The sequence below is a fragment of the Notamacropus eugenii genome, chromosome 1 (assembly GCF_028372415.1).
Source record: "Notamacropus eugenii isolate mMacEug1 chromosome 1, mMacEug1.pri_v2, whole genome shotgun sequence".
Classification (NCBI taxonomy): domain Eukaryota; kingdom Metazoa; phylum Chordata; class Mammalia; order Diprotodontia; family Macropodidae; genus Notamacropus; species Notamacropus eugenii.
The window spans coordinates 145,532,161-145,545,536 of NC_092872.1; positions in this window are offsets into that span (position 1 = coordinate 145,532,161).

A 13,376-nucleotide genomic window follows, 5' to 3' on the forward strand; every position below is an offset into this window, starting at 1 on the left:
GTGATCATCCCCACAAAGAGAAGATGGATACCAAATGGTCGCTGAGCCTAGAGGGGTTTCCTTGATCAAGCCTCTCTTCCAGTCTCTGAAACAGAATTTGTCACTGTGAAGCTAGTCCTCAGGATGGTGGTAGACTCTCTTGAGCTGCTTGTCACAGCAGACCCACTGAGCCACCAACTGTATTCCTGGAGGAGAATGCTATGAGCACAAGAGGTGGTTAGCATGTGGGCAGGGTTGGTCTTCTTTTGGCAGGGATACTCATTTCCTCTCAGTGCGATTCTTTTTTCCTTTGGATAATACCCAGTCTCCAGGACCCCATTTTCCTCTCCAATACACATCATGGGCACTTCATCCTCTAAAGGCCTTTCACAAGCCCTGTTAAGGCCTTGAACCTACACTCTGGCCATTTCTCCTTGAGCTTTATTACTGCGCCAATGATCATACCAAAGACTCTTCTTGCAGGATTCATGCTTAGTCCCTAGAAAGTCTCCCCTGGACTTCCATGGTCCCCATTGGTGAATGACTCTCCTGATCTATTTTTTCATGAAATCCAAAGTCATGCTTCATTTCATCCCCTAGATCCTCTCCAGATCTGGAACTGTGACCAAATCCTCACTGCCATTCTTCTCGAATATCTTGTGTCCATATACTCTCTTGGTCCCCCACGGACCATTCCTGCAAGATACATAACTCAGTTGTCTTTCACTGGGGACCACTCCTTTCTATATGTTGTCTCCCCCATTAGAATGAAAATTCCTTGACAGCTGGCTGCCTGAGGAGCTCAGTTTCACACCTTTGGCATATCCATGCTGAGAGAAGTTGTGATCTTTGATACTGGAGACGTAAAGGTCCTGCTACAGCCAGTGCCTACTCTTAGGGTCCCTATAACAACCAGGGTAGATATGCTTTGATTTCAGTTCCTTGGTTACTTGTCTGTGGTGCCGATACAGTGACTTTAGAATGCGTTTTGGAAAGAAAAGGAGCAGCCCTGGCTCCTGTCTCAAGCAACTGCTCAGTTGGCTCAGTGGACAGTGCTTGCTCAGTGCATGTTCCCCTCTCAGGACTAGTGTCATGTCATGGTGTTTCTGAAGGAGAAATTAAGCTGGGATAGATCTTGCTGGGCTCTGTCCCTGAGATGGCACCGTTGGAAACCTGGCTCTCCTGCAGCCCTGATATCAGAGTCTAATCTGTTTGGGTCACTCTGTTATTGGCCTCGATTGCAAGAGAAGACAATGGACCTTCTGGGTCACTCTCCCATGGGGCTTTGATGATAATTAATGAACTCTGAATTTCAAGTGGATGAGTCTGGGACACAGCAGCCACACTTGAACCTGATAACAATATGGACAGCAGTCACTGGGGTTCCCCATGCCCCCTGCCACGTGGAGGAAGGGCTTATGACTCTGCTGGTCAGAATGGCTTCAGAATTTTTGGAGAGTCTTCTGGAACTGCAGGAGGAGCAATGGCTGAGTTCACTTCAACTTCTGTGTTGAGCCCTGCTTGGAATGGTGCTCTTTGTGGTCTCTCTGGTTAACGTGGTCAGAGGAAGCTCTGAGCTCCCCTCTCTCTGCATGTGGAACACTATGGGCATCAGTCCCCACAAAAATTGAGCCAGTGCTGACCAATGAACCTCCAGGATTAGTCTTTGAGAAGAGTGGATCTTCAGTACAAGTGGTGGGTGGTCAATGGGGCATTGGTGCTTTTCTCTGATAACGTATTTGGGAACTCAGGGCTGAGAGTGACCACAGGAGGGACAGGGCCAACGTCTTTGATTTTAGTGCTGAAGATGAGTCTTTTGGCATCAGGCCTTGGGGCAGTTGAGCTCATGTTCACTGTGCAGGGAGTAAGACCAGATGAACTTACAAGAGCAGAAGAAGACAGTGTCCTTGGCTATGCAGGGATGGTATCTGATTCAGCCAATCGTCAGATCCCTGGCCTCAGAATTGGTAGATGAAGGAGAAACTGTGCTTTGTCCAGGGAGAACCATGCAACTGGTGCTGAGGCTAAGAAGCAGGACTGAGATCACTTGAGCTTCTGTGTTGTGCTCCATGGGAGCACAGACAGATATCCCCAGTCATCTTGACTGTGACAGTATGGACTGTGCTCCATTGTGGCCAATGGGAGACTTCAGGTCCACGCTGAGTCTATCAATTGCAGTGTAGATTGTAAGCTACAGTCCCGACTGGATTGAACCAGGAGGGGTACCTAACCTACTTGGTACCTCTCCCATAAGTGCAGATAATTACACAGGAGGTCCAGGTAAAGGAGTGATCAGCAAAGCACCTGTGGTATTTTCTCCCACTCTACCCAGAAGTTCTTGGTTGGGAGTGGTCTCCTGATAAAGAAAGAAGATCGTTACGACCTTGCTGCTGAGGAGGATGCTCAGGCTTTCAGTCCCAAGATTATTGAAGCTCATGGCTTGAACTTGTATGGAACCCCAGAGAAGGTGACTGGAGACAAAGGACAGAAGGCCTGTGGCAAAGCAGACATAATACCAACCAATCACCGTGAGATCCAGGGCTTCAGGGTAAGTCAAGATTCAGGGATCACCATTCTTATGCCAGCGATCCTGGTGATGGATACAGCAGGTGCTGGTATATTCAATACCAAGACCCAGTCTATTTCTCCTACAAGCCTGATCCATATAAGTACTTGGGGTCTGCGATGGAGTCGTGTAGCCAGCTGGCTCTGGGCTGGACCCTCACACACCACTTGACATGAGGTCAGCCTTGCTCCCACCCAGATGAAACATTCCTGGGATGAGTGTGCTGGCATCTGAGGCTGCAGGGTTACCTGATCCGATGGCCTCCCACATGAGAACGCTGGTGCGAGGCCAAACCACCCTGTCAATTTTCACTGTCCCTGCTTCTGAAGTCAGTCATTGGTGCAACAGAGGGAGTATCTCACTCAAGGGCTTTGGGTTCTGTGAGCTCTGGGGGAGGAGGTTCAGCTGGGCTTCTCTGGGCTGCAGTCATGACCAAGTTTTGTCATGTTTCCCACAGAGGGGTAGGAGACTCTTCTGCAGTAGCTGGGTCCTTCACTTAGTTGGCTCAGAGAAGAGGTGGAAGCCCTGCTGTCAGGCCCTCCTGGCCTTTTGGTGAACACGTGCTCGCTGGCACCGATTCCAGGGGTGTCGCAGAAAGTGCTGGACGATGCTTTAGCCTCTGTTGGCCCTTCTGGAGACATCAAGAAAATGCTTCTGTCCACTCCAGCAGATATCGTAATGATGGTGGTAACAGGAGAGGACAAGGCAGCTGAAACTGGATCTGTTACTGTCTGGGTATCCTGGCTCTCCAGGGTGTTTCTCCACATCTGCTAGTCTGGGTTTGGCCTCGTTTCCGTAGCCCTCATTGCTGTAGAAGTTGAAGACAGAGTCCAGGTGGGAGTGAGACAATGAAATGTACAGACTGGCTTTGAAGGGAAGGGTTGCCTCTTCATCAGAGACTAGCACTCTGAAGCAAAGGAGAAGGGACAACAGGATATAGAGTCAGAGAATCCACTAGCTCATTTTTTAGAGTAGGAAACTTATGCCTTAAAATTAAGCAACCCTTTCAAGGTCACATAACAGGAAGTAATCAGCAGAAATTGGAATTATACTTAAGTTTCCAAATTTTGCTATAGTGCTTTTGAAGTATTTAATTTAGCTACATGGTTCAAACTACCATCATTTGGTATAACATATATATATAAAATATTTCATGTAAAGCAGCAAATCAAGTTCTCTGACCACAGGGAAATGTTCAAGCACCCAACACGTGAACTGCTGCAATATATACTATTAAACGGGAAACAAGCACATCATGAATATGTCAGTCAAGAAAAATAGGAAAACACGTGCTGGGAGAAGTCACTAATTTTTTTCAGACACATATCAGAGGAAGAAAAAACCCCAGAACTGTGAAGAATGCTCAATAAGCTGGGAGAAGCCACTAATTTTCTTCAGGGACATATCAGAGGCAGAAAAAAACCCAAAACTGTGAAGGATCCTACATAAGGAGGGCAGTAGTGCATATCACAGCACTCCCTGTATCACACACTGTTCTAAATCTACTATGATTTTAAAGGTTCAATGTAATTCTTCATGTTACAATCCTTTCGATGATTTTTTCCCACTGTTAGGAGAGAGAGTCAGCAACTTATGACCTGTGTGTGAAGGCAAGGAGACAAGAAAGCTGACACGTGTAGCGAGTGGGAAGGAGGCTAGTTTAGTAAGAGCATCGAGTACTTTCAGAAGAAAAATATCTGAACCATCAGAATTCATGAACATCTCTGCCCTTTCCTTCTACCGCTTCTGCATCTGGGGTCTACTTAGTGAAAAAGGCAGGTAGACAAATCTGTACCCTTTCCTTTTAATTAGAAGGCTACTCTTGATTTTCTTACATAAAACATAAAGTTCTGATTTAAAAAGTTAAAGAATATGACTTCAATCCTTTATTTACTCACCTTGTTTGGATTCGGAATTTTCTGCTACTCTCTTCAGATGTGCGGAGAGAAACTTAAAGGTCTCATAATGATGTTCAGGCAAATCATGAATCAGTAAAAACATCCTTTTAGAGATGGATTTAAAACTCTGGAGAACTTTGTGGTGTCATTCTCCAACTGCCTAATAATACTCACCAGTGGTTTGAATGTTTGTAGACGCTCTAGGGGATCTTCTTCTTGAATTGCTTCAATAAACTCCACATTTTATTTGACAATACAAAGACACTGTTTCTCTCAAACGCTTAGGCTGAATGCATTCTTTCAATTGTTAACGAAATGACAAATGTTGATTTGGAGAAAAAGAGTGGGTCTTAAGTAGGTTTAAAATTTAGGCCTCCACAATGATATCAATTTTAATGAGAAAATCCTTAGAGTAATTTAGAGTGCAAAAGTGCCTTGAGAGCAGGAACTTTGTCTTAAACATACCTCTCTTTTTCCTGCCCCCAACATCAACAGAAAGATCTTTTGGCTTTGTGTGTATAGCAACATAGGTGCGTGTCTGTGTGAGACATGCTCAGAAAAGATTTGTTGATTTATTAAAAACATGTAAATATAAGTAATATGGAATAACATGTTTAAAGAGTCTGAGTGCCAGAAATAAGGAGGGACACAAGGTAGTTTTGCTGTATGTAAATAATTTGTATATAAATTTGTATTTATATAATTTGGATATGAACTTGTTTTCATGGATTGACCAAAAAGAAAAAGAAAATACATTCTAGTTCAGCCCCATATAACTCTATTTCCAGTTTAATTTCCTTTGAAATTCAAACCTAAGGGTGGGGAACTTCAACTGGTTTTATAGAGGATAACTTACCATCTGATTTCAGTAAGCTTATCATCACTTTCAAGTCGAGCCATTTTTAGGAATTCAAAAGGGAAACAGGTTATGTGTTCTAATCACCATGAGATTTTGAAACATTCAGATCAATGGGAAGGAACGAATTAGCTTACATCACCATGTCTATCAATATCAACCATTCCCTTGTTGAGTGCTTCTTGCATACTTGAGATAGCAGCATTATTTCCAAGGGTTCGGTAAACATCTGTATATTCAAGTCGTCATTCTTCAACTGATTTGCAGCATATGTCAACTCCTAGTGGAATCTACTACAAAATAAAAAGAGACAATTCTAATGATTATAGGCCCCCCTCAAATGGTCTTGTAAAGCTGTTATTTATCTCTATATATTTCTCAAATAAAAGATTTCCGATTTAGGTCATGGGAAGTAGCTAGAGAATAGTGAGCTCAGTTGTAACTGAGTTAAACATATCTGGAACACTGGGATGGAAATGAGTATCAGCCAAGTGTTATCTAATAGAGTATTGCATGGGGGAGTATGGAAGACTCAGGTGGTATTTATGCTGCCTTCAACATTTATTCGTTGGGAGAATTGTGGGCAAGTTACTAAAACTCTGGGAAGACCCAGTTTGCATGAAACGCATCGAAAGACAACGGCAACATCTTTCTCACAGTGTTGTTATTGTAAATCTTAAGGTAGCAAATATACATTTGTTCTTATTACTAAGAAATCACTGAGTTAGTCCGCTGAGCAAAGAACACTAGAAGTCAGGCAATTAGCTCCTGAACGGAGAAGGCGGTAGAGCCTTCCAATCTCACATTAGACAGATGAGCCATATTTCAATGCACTGGACCAACACTGTGATATCATCAGTCCTCTGGGAATACGAAGGAAGAACAACAACAACAACATAAGAAATATTTGACAACAGGTCTTCTCTAATGTTGCTTCCCACGTCTGCATACAAATCATAAAGCATTCCTTGAAAGATGGAACAGGGATAACTTCAACTTTGGATTAGTCATTTCACGGGAAGCACAAAACAGACACTCAGAAGCTTGCTAGAGGAGTTCAGCATTGTCATGGAGGGTGTAAAATATAATGCCTCGGTGAAAAACAAGAACATGGTGGTATCAGTGGGGAGATCCTACTGATGCTCTTGTTCAAAAGTGACACTGAGCTGACCACAATTTCCATGTCTTTATGCACAATATCCTAAGTGACATCTCCATTTTCTCAAAAAAAGTAGGTCTAATACTCGCCACAGGAGAAAAGAAGTCAAAGGCATAGAATGTCTACTGGTAGACATCTTATAATATCCATTGGGATGCTCAGCCTGAAGAGAATGTCAACGTATAAGAATATTCAGTGATTGTTTGTAAGGTATTTGGAGGACAGGTAGATCTCCAAGGTCTCCCAACGATAAAAGGTAGTGACAAGTGGGTTTTCAAAAATGGTACGTGACAATCAAACATCTCAAAATTAATGGAAACAAAATGCTTATCAAGTATGAAAAAACATTGGAATCATTAAAGCAAAATGCTCTCTGACAAGCTCTTACAGCAAGGCATCTGCCACCCAGATATTGTCATCCTTCTTTGGAAGTCTTAACGGCATAAATCATCCTGTTGAATGACTCTTTGATAATAATCATCTAGTGAGGCATAAGATAGGAGATATCAGCAATGTATTGAGCACATCCAGCCCAGTGCCTAAGGCAAAAAGGGATGCCCAGTGGATGGTGAGTTTCTCCAAATACTCTTGCTTGCAGATGACATCCTGTTCACTGCATCAAGCAACAACACATTGCAGAGCCTCCTGGAAGAGATCTGCAATCATTCAAAGGATAGTGACTTGACCATCCAAAGAAAAAAGGAAGACCAAATGGATACCCAGATTCCAACCTATGTCTGGCTGGACCCCTACTGAATTTGTCTAACGGTATCTCCATGTGGGTGCAGAGAGGAAAAAGAAGATGAGAGCTCTCCGGATTGCTTTTGGAAAACTGACCAACCCCAAGCTTCCCCAAACAACAAAGGCCCAGCTATTCAGCACTCCCTCGGAAAACCTAGAGACGAACCTCATGTGGCAGGCAGAGAAGGGGGCTTGGTTGGTGTGAGCGGCCTGCAACATATCAACAAGGCACTCCAAAGAGCAAGAGTAAAGGTGGTCATCTAACAATCACATGGCAGAAAGAGAGGATGGACTGATTTGGGGGAATGGGAGGGAAGGAAGAAAGGAAGGTAGGGGAAGAGCACTTTCCTACTGCCCTTGTGTTGCAGGGAGAAAGAGAGAAAAGTTCCCAGCATTTTGACAGAGAATCTTGGGGAAAATATAGACACACAGGTTGAGCAGGCACAGACGGCTTGCAAAGTGCATCATGGAGGGAACTCCCCAAATCATGAGACAAAGCATCTAACTCAGTGTTCTTTGCTTCAAGATTCTGCTCAAGTGACCACTTTCTTCAGCAGGAGGACTCTCCTGGTCCCTTCGGGGGCGAATGCTTCCCACTCTCTCCAGGTTACTGTGGATCTCTTCTGTACACTGCTACCCACAGGCATGCTTTTAAACCGGTTAGTGCAAGTGCTATGAGGCCAAATGCTGTTTCCTCTTTTGCCTTCACAGCCCCAGAGGCAGGCACAACACCTGGCACGTAGTAGGCATTTCAATGTGTGCTGAGAGACTGGCAATACATGGTTGCAAGTCACAGATCACAACATTCAAAGGTCAACACAGAAGTGCATGCAGGCCACAAGTAGGTTATCCACTAGAAAAAAAAAAGTTGTGTACAAGTGGAGAATGTCACAGAAGTAACCATGACCCACATAAAAAAGATGAGTCAGCCACTGAAGTGAGGACAAGGGATTACCAATGGATACCTTGTGCCACGGTGGTGGCACAAAATGTCAACAGAATGAAAGTAAGGTCCGGCATGTATGTACATCCCTGCCAGGGACAAATTAACGGAAATACATGATTTTCTGCATCACACATTGTTCTCTGTATCACTGGAAGCAGCAGCCACACTGAGGAGATTACAGGTATCTTAGACTCTTAGGGTACGAGCAAAGATTTCGTCTCTTGCCAGATGGATATGTGCTGGGGGGCAGTCATCCAGTCTGACACCAAAGGTTCCTACAGCACTTGGATTTTTCTCAAATATTTCCTTCATGACGTTTGCAATGAGTTTTCTCCATGTGCCTTTGTATTTTGGAGGACTGAAGTCATCTCTGATTATTGTGGGAAAAAGGAGGTGATTTATTTGAGAAAAAGCAAAGGAAACAAAATTGTTTGAATCATCATTCAAATACATGAACAAAATATTTTGGCTGAAATGGCATCCCTTCAATATTTGAATTTTTAAGAAAGATGCACCTATTACCAACGTGGCAAGTCATTCTAATTCCTCACTTGCCATTCATCAGTAAAAGAAAATTAACTTCTTCCATATATTTTAAAGTGCACTAAGTGTTTTTCATGCCATTATAATGTAAACTATGCTGAATTTTTCACTGAGGAAAACCTCCACAAATATTCACAAAGTATCTAGTATAACTAAGCTGGAGATACAGAGAAGGATTCTTCAAATATTCTAGATCCATTATCTTCTACCCCAACATCTTCAAGTTTCTAATGGTCCTCTATTTATACTAATATATATATGTGTGTATATATATATATATATATATATATATATATATATATACACACACACACACTCAGGCATGCATGCATATGTATATGTGTGTATGTATATGTGTGTGTGTGTGTGTCTGTGTGTGTGTGTGTGTGTGTGTGTGTGTACAAGTGCTGACACTCTAATTTCTTTTCTTTTGGGCTAGATATTGTGCGATATTTTCAGCAGGTAGAGCTCATTCTAGAAATACTCATTCCTGCTCTGCAACCGAAGGGGCTTAAAGAGTGTCCTATAGCCCACAGAGGTAAAGAGCCACAATCCCTATGTGCCAGAGGCGAAATTTGCACTCAGGTTTTGACTCACTCTGAGGCCAGCTCTCTACCTGCTATTCCATGCTGCCTCTCACTCTTGTATCTACAGAGAAAAGTAAAGGGGTGGATAATATATGTGGGGACTGTCATATTTCCACTGCAGATAATAGGATCATGATGGATTCTTGATGATGGGTCTTAGGGAGAGTTTATGGAAGGGATATTTACATTATTAATGCTAGCATGAGAGAGTCCTGTGAAGAAAAGATGGAGCCTGAAATGAACTGGATCACAATGTGGGCATCTTCAAGCATTAGGAGAGCCCATCTCATGTATGTGTATGTCACGCTATAATATCTTAAATTGCCCAGGATTCATTTCCACATAGGTGTGAAAAATGAATTTTGTATTTGCAATTTTCAGGAATACATGTTGCTTGCTTTTTTATTTTTGTAATACATACTATAGAAAGCTACATTTTTGTGCCTAAGCCTAAATGGAAAAGGACCCCCGGGACTATGGCCCTTACAAGCCAGGTAAAACCAACCACCAAGACTTAGGAAGAATATTTAGGAAAGAATTTTGAAAGTTAAAATATTTTGAGAACTTAATATTCTAAGTAGTCTCAATCACTGAATTGTTACATTTCTCCAGCAAAAGCATGGTCCTTTACTGAGGACATCTTTCTTTCTGACTCTTCTTTGGGAGAAGGTGGACTGTGAAATTTTGATTCCAATTCACTACCAAGCAAAGTCTGCCTCATAATGACACTCTGGCTGCGTGTTGTTGGCAAACGGTCTGCTTGGCTGAAGCAAGAAAATAAAGAGTTGCTGGCTTGATTTCCACACCTTCTCCTCTACAAATCCACAAAGAAAAAAACCCAAAACTATAACAGATGGTAGACACCGTACCATATCAGACTGCTATATTCCTTTATCCTCCAGCTCATGAGGTCGCCATTAGTGACCCCAGGATCCTTATATAACAAGTGGAGGCCAGGATTGAAATATCCACTTTATGGAAATGCTCACTCTTTAAAATATACTAAGTGGAGCTTTACATTTTCTCCCTGAAACCCTGTGGGACTTCAAATAAATTGCTAGAACCTACAAAATCCTCGTCAAAGACGCCTGACATTATAGAATAACTTTGAAAGAAATGGAAGCTGGGGAAAGTTTGGCATGAAATGAAGAAAGTTCAAACTACTTTCACAGGGAGTATCTGCCACATGAGTATCCCTAGAAGACACATTCTATCACAGAAACTCTATTCATAACCTAGAGTGTATCTTGGTTATGGGAAATATGGAAAATATTGGGAAAGTAGAACAGTAAGATTTGGATGAATCAACAACTGGGACTTATTCCATTCATGACAATAAATTTATTCTGAAGACTCTTAAAGATCCTGACTACTAAAAGGAACTTGACTCATGATCAAGATGGCCAATGGTCATTTTGCAAATTGTTTACAATGAGATTTTGCCTGAAGGTTATAATATCTAGCTAAAATTTACAAACATTTAACATGTAAGGAAGTGAAATTATAACAGATTCAAACTAGAAATGGATCAAGAGCCTTGTCATGTGTAAAACTGAAAAATGGATAGTTTTAAAGTGTCTACTACTTGGATTAATATTGTGCATGTTCACCCTTGGTTGCCGAAGAAGACCAAGCCATCAGAGAAATAAAGACATGACCTGCGCTGGACTTTGTTTTGGGTGAGGGAGGGCTGAGCAGGTCACCAGTCTCACTTCTTCTCCAAAGCCATCTGAATCTAATGACCAGATACTCATCAGGATGACTGGAGATGACCCAGGAGGAGGCAATCGGGGTTAAACGTCTTGAGCATTCACACAGCCAGTGAGTGTCAAGTGTCTGAGGTAAGATTTGAACTCAGGTCCTCCTGCCCTGGTGCTCTGTCCACTGCACCACCCTACACCAATCTGATCAAAGAATGTTCCTTTCTTCGTAGGAACTTTGCATCTATGTTGTTTTAGTATCTGGGCAAAACTGCCAAATTCAAAACTGGTCAGAACGTTTCAAAATAGCCAAATCTGGAAAAAAGTGGGCAAATGAAGGACTGAGTTCTTGCATATGTTTTTTCCCTGGGTAGCCACAGATTTTACTTCAAAGTTATTTTGCCATGTGTTTAACTAGTTTGGACATTTATGCATAGCTTTAAGAGTGAATGTGTTCCCCTCATCAGTGACAAGTAACCGGAAATGGGGTCATTTAGGAATATCTGGAAAAATCTTTGAGGGAACATACTTGACAAATATGTATTATGTAAAAACTGGATGAAGAGTTGAGCTGACATTTACTACTTTGCAATATTTTGAGAGCTCACTGAAGAAAAACCTCAAAATCTTTCATTATGACCATAGGTAGATTGCTTGCATTCAAGTCCATGATCAGAATGAGAGAGCCACAGTAATGAAAAATAAACAGAATCATACATAAGATACTTGAATCATAAACTAAACATGTACCTTGATTTCCTTCAAGGTAGATACATGCTTATAAGTCCTGTCAGAAAAGTCAACTGTATCAGATTATTTACAACACAAACAAAAAATTAGTGGAAATACAGCAGGTTACTTGAACATGTCATATGAGAGAGATAACACTCAATAAAAAAGTGGATTCCACAAGAATTTTATTCTACAAGAATTTTTTCAAGGGTAAATGACAACCTAAATAAGTAATTCTCAATTTTATAATTTTTTCCCAAATGAAGTCATATATTAAAGGTCCCTGAGAGATGAAGTATGATCATCTGGTAATAGTATCGAGGATTCTTTGTGCCTTACTGCTATTAAAAGTGGTATCCTCTAGGGAGGAGAATGAATGACATGGCATCTTCTTATTACTTTAAATGTAGCCTCAGAAATACCTACCTCATCCTCCCTGACAGTCCCCAAGGTAAAGGACAACTATTAGGTGTACTTACAGGACCATGTTAAAGTTAGTTGATTCATTCTGTCCATCATCTGATAAAACGTATATACTTATTAGGAGGGGACTTCATTTCTTAGGCTTTTCAATGTCATGTATGAGAAAATCTAAAATGGAACTCCTCCAAGTCTCTCTACCCAGACAAGTATGTGCAAGAGTCTCACAGCAAACGCCCAGTACTCACCCTTTGGCCTCTACTCTGCAATCCCCCAGGCTTTCTTCATATGATTTTGACCTTTCAGTGTTCTGAGTTGCGCTGGCCATCTAGGATGGCGCAGAAGATCCCACACATCAAACTGAGCACTTAGATGCACACGGCTGGGCTTTGGAGTTGTTGCAATGACACTGAAATTCTAGAATGCTATGACCTCCAAGATGAAAGACTGAGGTTAGAATTGCGTCTAGGCATTGACTAATTTAGACTTACCATGATGGTGAAGCTGTAAGGCTGGGAAGAATCTCGGCTAGAGTGAGTAAGTGGCAGGTGGATGCCAAAATGACAGCAGAAGCAGGAATAAGTGCAATCTCATCATCTGTGCTTGGGCTGGTTAGCTCATCTATAACAGATCAGAATACAATGAACAATTTGGCAGAATTTCTGCGTAGGAATGTTAAAACTGCAGAAGTCAGTCTGTAATCAGCTTGGGGGTGGGGCACACTGTCAGGGGCGGAACCCCGACCACCGCATCAACTTACCCTGCCCAGGGTCTTCAGACATATCTGGCTCCCCCCTTGGGGATCAGGGGGAGAAATTACCAGGCAGAACTCCGGAGGTGGATAAGAGCACCTTTATTACATGATAGTCAGCCAGAAGTCCCCCCTGTCCCCTTCCGTGTTGTGCCTTATGGCCCCCAGAACTCGCCCTCCTATTCCGGGTAAGCCCCTCCCCAGTTCCTCCCTGAGGGCGGAGCCCAGCCCAGTCCAGAAGAGCCGCCCCAGTGCCAGCGTGGCAATGCCGCGTCAGCAGGTCCAGACCCTTGGGCGTCTCCTATCCTCTCAGGGGGGCCCAGGTCCAGAGCGCCCCTCATAGCACACTTCATCTTATTCCACAGTAATATTTCAGCAGAGATAGGAACCAATGCCATTTCAAATTGATTCAAAACATTAACTGGCTTGCAAAAGAGAATCACCAACTCAATGAATAAATGGACACTTAAAAATCAGTTACACATTGTTCAAGAAGAA